This window comes from Lathamus discolor, chromosome 6, assembly GCF_037157495.1.
Source record: "Lathamus discolor isolate bLatDis1 chromosome 6, bLatDis1.hap1, whole genome shotgun sequence".
Lineage (NCBI taxonomy): Eukaryota > Metazoa > Chordata > Aves > Psittaciformes > Psittacidae > Lathamus > Lathamus discolor.
The window spans coordinates 80,469,759-80,476,931 of NC_088889.1; the positions used below are offsets into that span (position 1 = coordinate 80,469,759).

At 55.7% G+C, this 7,173-nt stretch overlaps 1 long non-coding RNA gene across 1 annotated transcript; it reads left to right on the forward strand.

Moving 5' to 3' along the window:
- The first annotated feature begins 1,412 nt into the window (after window positions 1-1,412).
- Window positions 1,413-6,618, forward strand: LOC136017774 (uncharacterized). The gene is made up of 3 exons (XR_010614077.1): window positions 1,413-1,618; window positions 3,855-3,981; window positions 6,413-6,618. It is a non-coding gene; the product is annotated as an uncharacterized LOC136017774 (long non-coding RNA).
- Window positions 6,619-7,173: the final 555 nt, after the last annotated feature.

Sequence of the window (7,173 nt, forward strand, 5' to 3'; positions counted from 1 at the left end):
CACTGGGAAAAGGGAGCCATGGATCTCCCGTTCAGGCACCTCTGCTCCCTGTCCTGCTGCAGGAGAAGGCTCGAGTGGACTGGGAATGGCTGCCCACAAGATGGTCATCTCCAGACGAGGGGCACTCACCCCACTTCATGACGCTGAGAAGGTCAGAGAAGCATGTGAAGACTAACCAAAGTCCATGTCAACGTCCTCTGTGAGCCATTATGTCCTTGGCACACTGGGGAAGCTGCTGCTACAGGAGGATGCTAAGTTCAGGGTCTGGCAATATTCGTACATCCACTGCCACACTTTTTCTCATGCTTTGGCCACTTATAACTATAAAGGATCAGGATGAAACAAGTGGCCAGATTTGCTTGTTTGTCAGCAGTGGGTTCTCCTGAGGCCGGTCACCATGCCAGCCAGCGTTTCCAGGCTGAAGGACTTCTGACAGAGGAGATATGGTAGTAGGAGAATGTCCAGCAGGACAGTCAAAGCAGGGAATATATCCCCTGGGAGAAGACCCAGAGAGCCCAGCACCCTGAGGTCAGAAAAGCTGAGGCTGCAAGGGTCAGGATGCCGTCTACTCCCACTGTGGGGAGGAGAGCTGTACAGGCTAAAGGACAGCACTGGCAAGAGCATGAGTGGTGTGAAATGGCTGCAGATGGGCAGGCTGGACATGAGACGGTGGCTCCAGCCCTGCAGAGCGGGGTGGGTAGCGGTGCCTTCTGTATCCTGATCGGGACAGGGCCGAAGGGCTGCTGTGCTTTACGGAAGACAGCCCAAGGCTTGGTGTCTGAAGATGGGTCACAGCGAAGTCTGGGACACCTGCCCGGCCTGACGCTTGCACCTTCAATAAGCGGTTCTTGTTGTCTCCTCACGAGGGAAGAAGAGGGCTGTGGTGTGCTCATGATCACTAGCCCACTGCTCCTAGACAACCTGTTCACCTGCCCACCCTGGCATGGGAAGGGGAGGGGATTTTAGGAGAAATGCAGCCCGGGATTTCACACCCAGAGCTACCAAGTGGTGAGCACGAGTGGAAAGGGATCAGTGATGGTCCCAGAAGTGCTGGCAGAAGGGGACGGGAAATCTCATGGCTGACATCCAGCATCAGGTTTGCCTTGGCTGTGTAGCAAGCCTTGGACCCCTCCAAAGACAGAGACCCCCACCTTCTCCAAGTTTCATCCCATGGTGGTTTTGTGAGCTGGAGAACTTCTCCAGTTCTGTGTCAGGATAATACCAATACTCTCCACATCTGTTTGCTGGTGCCAGAAAGCCTTGAGATGAGTCAGCACCAAGATGATCTCCTGGGCTGGGCTTGTGCTGGGGCAGCTACATCAGCAGAAGAGCTCGGAGACTTCTGTAAGAGCATGAATAAATGGCACTCACTGAGCACCTCCCGCTCATCAGCTGGGGTTCCATGCAGCATCAGTTCCCTAATGAGGAGCAGCAGAGCCTGCCCCAGCCTACACTCCCTTGCAGCCTCCTCCCACCGGCACAGCCCCACCAAACCTAACACTGGGGTGTCCACAGCCAGTCTGCAGATCTCCAGCCACAGCAGAGACGGTGCAGCAGAAGGGATCCTCCTATCATCACTTATCTCCCTGTTTTTGCTCTTCTCTGCAGGAGGAAGCAGGTAAACCCCAGTGACACTGCTGGGCTGGGTCCAGCATCTTGTCTCAGTTGGTCAGGACCTCAGCTGGCATCCATCAGTGCAGAGCCTTTCCTGGTTCTGTTCCTGTGGCCTCATTCCCACCACGGAAGAGGAACCCTGCAGAGAAACCTCCTTTCCTAGAGGTGGTGCAGCCGTCAGGCAGGTGTCCAGGGCTGAAGGGGCTCCAGGACTTGCCTGTGCCGAGCCCCAGCTGCCCTGGTTGGGTGCTGGTGACACAGCAGCCTGGGGGTCCCACCCACCAGCTCAGCCAGGAGGGCTGGTCATGGCTGGGGAGGCGGGTGCAGGATGGTTGCTCTGAGGAAGGGGAGATGGCAAAGGAGGGCAACCCCCACCTGGGGCTGAAGGGTTTGATGGTGGGGGACACAGGAGGTTGGGAAAGGGGTGCTGAAGGCTGGAGTTACAGTAGGGGTATGGGGACATCCCAGAGGGTCTGTGGCTGTGTTACCAGAGAGCTGAAAGAGTGGGGGGCTCCCACAAGTGCCTGCCAAGACTAGGGGTCCCCCAGGAAGGGCTGGCTTGTCCCCCAGCCCTGGACCACCCCTGGTCCTGGTGCGGCAGGTCACGCTGCAGAAGAGTGCAGTGAGGGCTCTGGCTGGCAGGCTGGGACTTGCCATGAACAGCTACCATGAGCAGCTAGGTGGGCAGCTACCAGAGCCGCTACCGGCTGTAAGCAGCTTCTGGCATTCCTGAGCTCAGAACCAATGCTTCTCCAAGGGTACAGCATCTCCAAGAGAAGCATCTGGGACACCTAATGTCTCAGAAGCATGAAGCAGTGAGGAAAACCACTCTCCAGGAGAAATCAGGGGTGAAAATGCCACGGGGCTTCCCTCTGCAGCTCCCAACATGATCTCAAGGACCACTGGCCCTCGCCCAGGTCTGGCTGGGTTTTGGACCTCAGCAAACCAGTCACAGCCTCAGCTGCTGTTGTCACTCTGTGGGCTGCGAGAAGGATAGTGATGAGTTGGGACCTGAACCGTGGCTGTCAGGTACGTGCACAGGTAAAGCAGTTCCCAGAGCTTGTCCTGGGTGTGTGAGTGTTCCTGAGATGTCTTCACAAGCCCTGCTGTGCGCAGCAGAGCTGACCGTAACCCCACGGGCCACTAGGTGGACTCGCAATAAACCAAAACCGTGATACGAAATGATGCTCATTGACCACCCTGCGCATCTCTGGAAGAACCTCAGCAAAGCAGATGCACTGTCAGCGAGCCTGGTGGCAGCAGCGTGCATCCAACTGGCCACCAGCTGGTCACCAGGCTTTGCCCAAACCATGGCCAACAGACTTTACTCATCACAAACCTTTTTCCAGCTCCCTGGACAGTTGACCCTCCAGGATGGGTGAGCCAGGAGTAGGAAGAAGCACCTGCTCTCCAAGCTGGGCTGCTGGTAGAGATCCTATCAAAACAGTCAGGCTGGAAGCCTGCAAGGCTGTTGGACAGACATCAAGGCATCGCTGAGCACTGAGCTTGCTTTCACCAGCCAGGCCACTGACCACATCTAAGCCAGAAGATCTTGCCCCTGTCTTGCAAAACAAATCTGCAGGAGTGAAGCAACTGATGTTTCCAGTAGTGCTCTTCCCTCACCTCCCAGTAGCCCAGCTGGTTGGGGTCACTCATGGCTGGATAAAAGAGATCTGTTTCTCCTCCCAGGATCAAATGGGTTGAACTCCTGCAGCCTGCTCTGCTACAAACACCTGTCTCAACACACTGGTCGACAGTGTGAGCCACCAGCCAGACACTGTGTTCCTCCGCAGGGATGATGCCCATCATGTGCCCACCCCATCCCATCCTGCCACAGGGACATGGGAGCAGCAGGCGCAGAGGGCATGCAAGCAACGCCCTGGGGCAGGTGGGTGAGCCCTGGGTCAGCACTAGGGCCTGGGGACCAGGGACAGGGATGTCCCCTGGTGCTGCTGCTCCCTCCTGCCCCTGCCCCGTAAGGTGGGTTTATTTCTGTAGAGATAAATTCTCCAGAGCCCCTGCGCTCAGGGACAGTCCCAGCACAGCTCAGGGTAGAGCAGAGCCTGCTCCAGATAACTCCATCTATCTCATGCAGGGCCAAGATATGAAATGTGTCCATCAGGACCCTGGGAGCAGGATCCCCTTCCTGCAAGTGGGGACTGGAGGGTGTCCTTGCCTGCAAGCATCTCCTGAGCAGGGTGCTCCCAGCAGGAATGAGCTGACATCTCTTCTCTCTGCAGAGTGGTGCTGCTGGAACACACGTGGATGCTATCCCTCCCCTGGGCCCCCAAGAGAGGCAGCAATGCTGGTGGTCCGGAGCATGGAGAGGCAGGCATGTGGGGTGCCAGGCCAGGGAAGATCCCAAAGGTAGGTGCGGGAAGGCGCATGGGTGGGATTTCACCAAGGGGTGCATCAGCAGTCAGTGATGAACTGCATTGGGCACTGGCAATGCTGGGGAAGTGTGTGTGCAATGGCTGTTGGCAGAGAGGGTTGATCAACACCAGGGCAGTTGCAGGGTCTTGGGTGCAGCAGGGCTCTCTCAGGGTCTCTTTGCCATGCCAGACATGGGCAACCCTTCCCCAAAAGCAGCACAGGGCCAGATGGAGAGGGTCGGGGGGTCCCTGCCCAGGTGATCTTAAGGATTTGAATTTCAACCTTAAATCCCACTTGTAACCTCAGTCCTATAGCTTTTGCCACAGGTTTTATACAACCCCAGGAGCATCATCAGTTACAGATGATTTTCTAGAAGGAGATTGTACCTGCCCCAAGGTATCATTGCTGTCTAAGAGAAATAGCTGATGGGTTATCCATGGCAGCCAACCTCTTGTCAGTATATAGGAACAACCCCATACCCTGTGCTGCTGTATGCAGGCTGGGTTTCCAGACCTGAGCAAAAACTGGGAGAGGGAAACTTCTAGGCAGAAAGCTGGGATGGGAGCCCAGGGTTTATCTGGGGAGCTGGTACAGAAGAGGTGAGAAGAGAAGCCCATGAGAACAGCTGGGCTCTGGTGCAGCCAGGGGCAAAGGAACATTAGCTGCTACTGTTGTTAGCTATTACTGGTGTTATGGAAGGTGCAAGGCAAGCAGAGGAGAGTGGCTGTGAGCTGCTGTGAAACTGCTGTGAAGTCAGATGGAATAAGAAAGAAGATGGGGAAAGCTTTGACCAAAACTCCAGTCCTGAGCCCAAAACCTGTCCTGGCATCGCTAGGCGTGGCTGATTGATAGCCAGGGGAGGAGCTGGGGGTGGTCTGAGAGCTGGTGGCAGGAAAGCCACAGGGTGTTGGGTGATCAGCTCATCCAGAGCAACCTCCCAAGGCATACCATGAGCTCTTCTGTAACAGTTTTTTGGGGAAACACCAGTTTTGGGGCTCTATAACCTGGCAGGGGAAGGCAGAGCAGAGCTGGAGGAAGCAGGCACAAGGAGAAACACGAAGCAGAGATGCTCCCAGAGCTGAGGGCAGAACGAGACCCTGGGTAGAACAGGCCAAGGTGCTATGACACTGCAGGAGCTTGGGGTAACGTGCAGGGTCTTTCCTCTGCCATACAGACACCTGCCCCACTGTGGGCGAGTGCTGGCAGCTGCAGAAACCATGTCAGACTGCTGCCTGAGCTGGCCCAGGCCCTCCTGCCCTTTACATTCCTGGATGGAGACCACCCCAGATGAAGGGCTGGAGTTTTTCTCCAGTGAGCAGTGGAACCTTTGTCCCATCCACCCGCTCCAGCCCTGTACCTGCATGGAGGGAGGCCTGGGAACCCTGGTGTACCATGGGGGTTTGCAAGAGAGCATCCATGTGAGAACAGAAGTGAATTGGGAAACTGGGATGATTTTGCTGGAGGGCAAAGACTAGAGCACCGAGAGCAGTGGACCCTGCAGCCTTCCCACCTGGAATAGCAGGTTCAGGCATGGGCTTTGTAAAAAGAGCAAGACCTGCACAAAAAGGCTAAGCTTGGTGTCCTAATGGTGCTTCATTCTGGAAGTAAACCCAAGGCATTTGGGTGCATTTGCATTTTTGGTGGGGAGTCCAAAGGAGGCACGCACAAGCTGCCCATGTGTCCTGCACCCCAGAGATGTGGAAAGCTGCTCCTACTGCTCCATGGATACTTGTGCAGCTGACACTGCCAGGGTGGGGAGGTATCTTTATTCCGGTGCCTCCTGCAAGAAGGGATGCTGTGAGAATTGCAACCAGCATCACCTGCTTCACCTCTCACCCCCAGCCCTGCGAGGGCTGCCCATGGGTATCCTTGCTGCCCATGCAGAGATGCGCTCCATCCCCCCTGACTGGTGGGGCAGGAGCTGCATTCCAGCTCCCAGCCCTGCTCTATCCGGGGCCACTTCTCTGCTTTGATCTTCTAGCAGCCATGTGCTGTGGCTCCACTTGCTCATCCCCTCCGTGGTCCTGCTACTGGGCTGTGGTGCTTCATCCCAGCTGAGCTATTTGTGATGCCACAATAGCAATGTTTTTACCTTGACTGCTAATCCATGTTCTTCCTCCTACTCTGCAAGTGCCATCTTGCCAGCAGTCCAAAGAGACTCCTCTTCAACCCCAGAACATTTCTTTCTTAGCAACCTCTTCTGCCACCACTGCTCATGTCGCCAAGCCCTAACTCCTTCCCCAGAAATGAGGGTGCTCCAGGCACTAGGGAGGAGGTGGCACATATCCCTCTAAGGGCGAGCTGCCCTGTGCCTTTGCCAGCAATTGGTGTAGGACCTCATACTTGAGGGTATTTCTGTTTGTCCTCCAGTTTCAAACAGGTTTTTTAATAACACCGAAATTCGGCACCACTTCCGACCTTGCAGGGTCCTCTCAGATCGCAGCCAAAGGTTGAACAGCACCATCTAGTGCGCTTCCTCCCGAAACCGCCCAGGCCGGAGGGACGCCGGCTCTCACCCAGCACAACTCCGCTCTAGAAGGGTATGCTGGATGCTAACAGCCCCCGCAGCCACCAAACACCAGCTCCGGGTCAGGCCAGCGTTGCTTTGGGGAAGCCAGAGAGAAGAATTAATTAGAGATTAATATTGTCAGTGCTGAAGCTGAACTGAGCGCTCTCACTGCAGAAGTGATGCTGGGAGGCTTGCGGCTCCCAAGCCAACCTGGCAGGGAACTAATGGTGCTACCAGAAATACCCCTTTGCAGCTCTCAGAGGTGGGAGTGAAGGGCTCGCAGGGAGGCTCCGCAAATCACACCACACAAATGTGTGCACAGTGTTAGGCTGCTTGGACACAGCCCCAGATCCCTTAGACCAAAGGCTCAGAGCAGTTCCTCTATCATTAGCGTATGCTGGCTCTTCCAGGCAGAAATGAAAGCGTGCACCAGGAGCTGGGAAGTGTACAGCATTCCAGGCTTGCACAGGGACCAGCTTCAGCTGCAGGCTGACACCAGTTGTGCACCAAAACACTGCTGGCATCTTGGCTGTGGCAGTTTTGAGGGGATATAAGGCAGGGACACACTGAACTGATGAAGAAGGGAGAAATGACCCTGTTTGGTTCATTTGCCTCTACCCTCTGCTGAAAGACCTTGCAGGCTGATTCCCTCCCTGCATAGCCAGGGATGCTCGGCT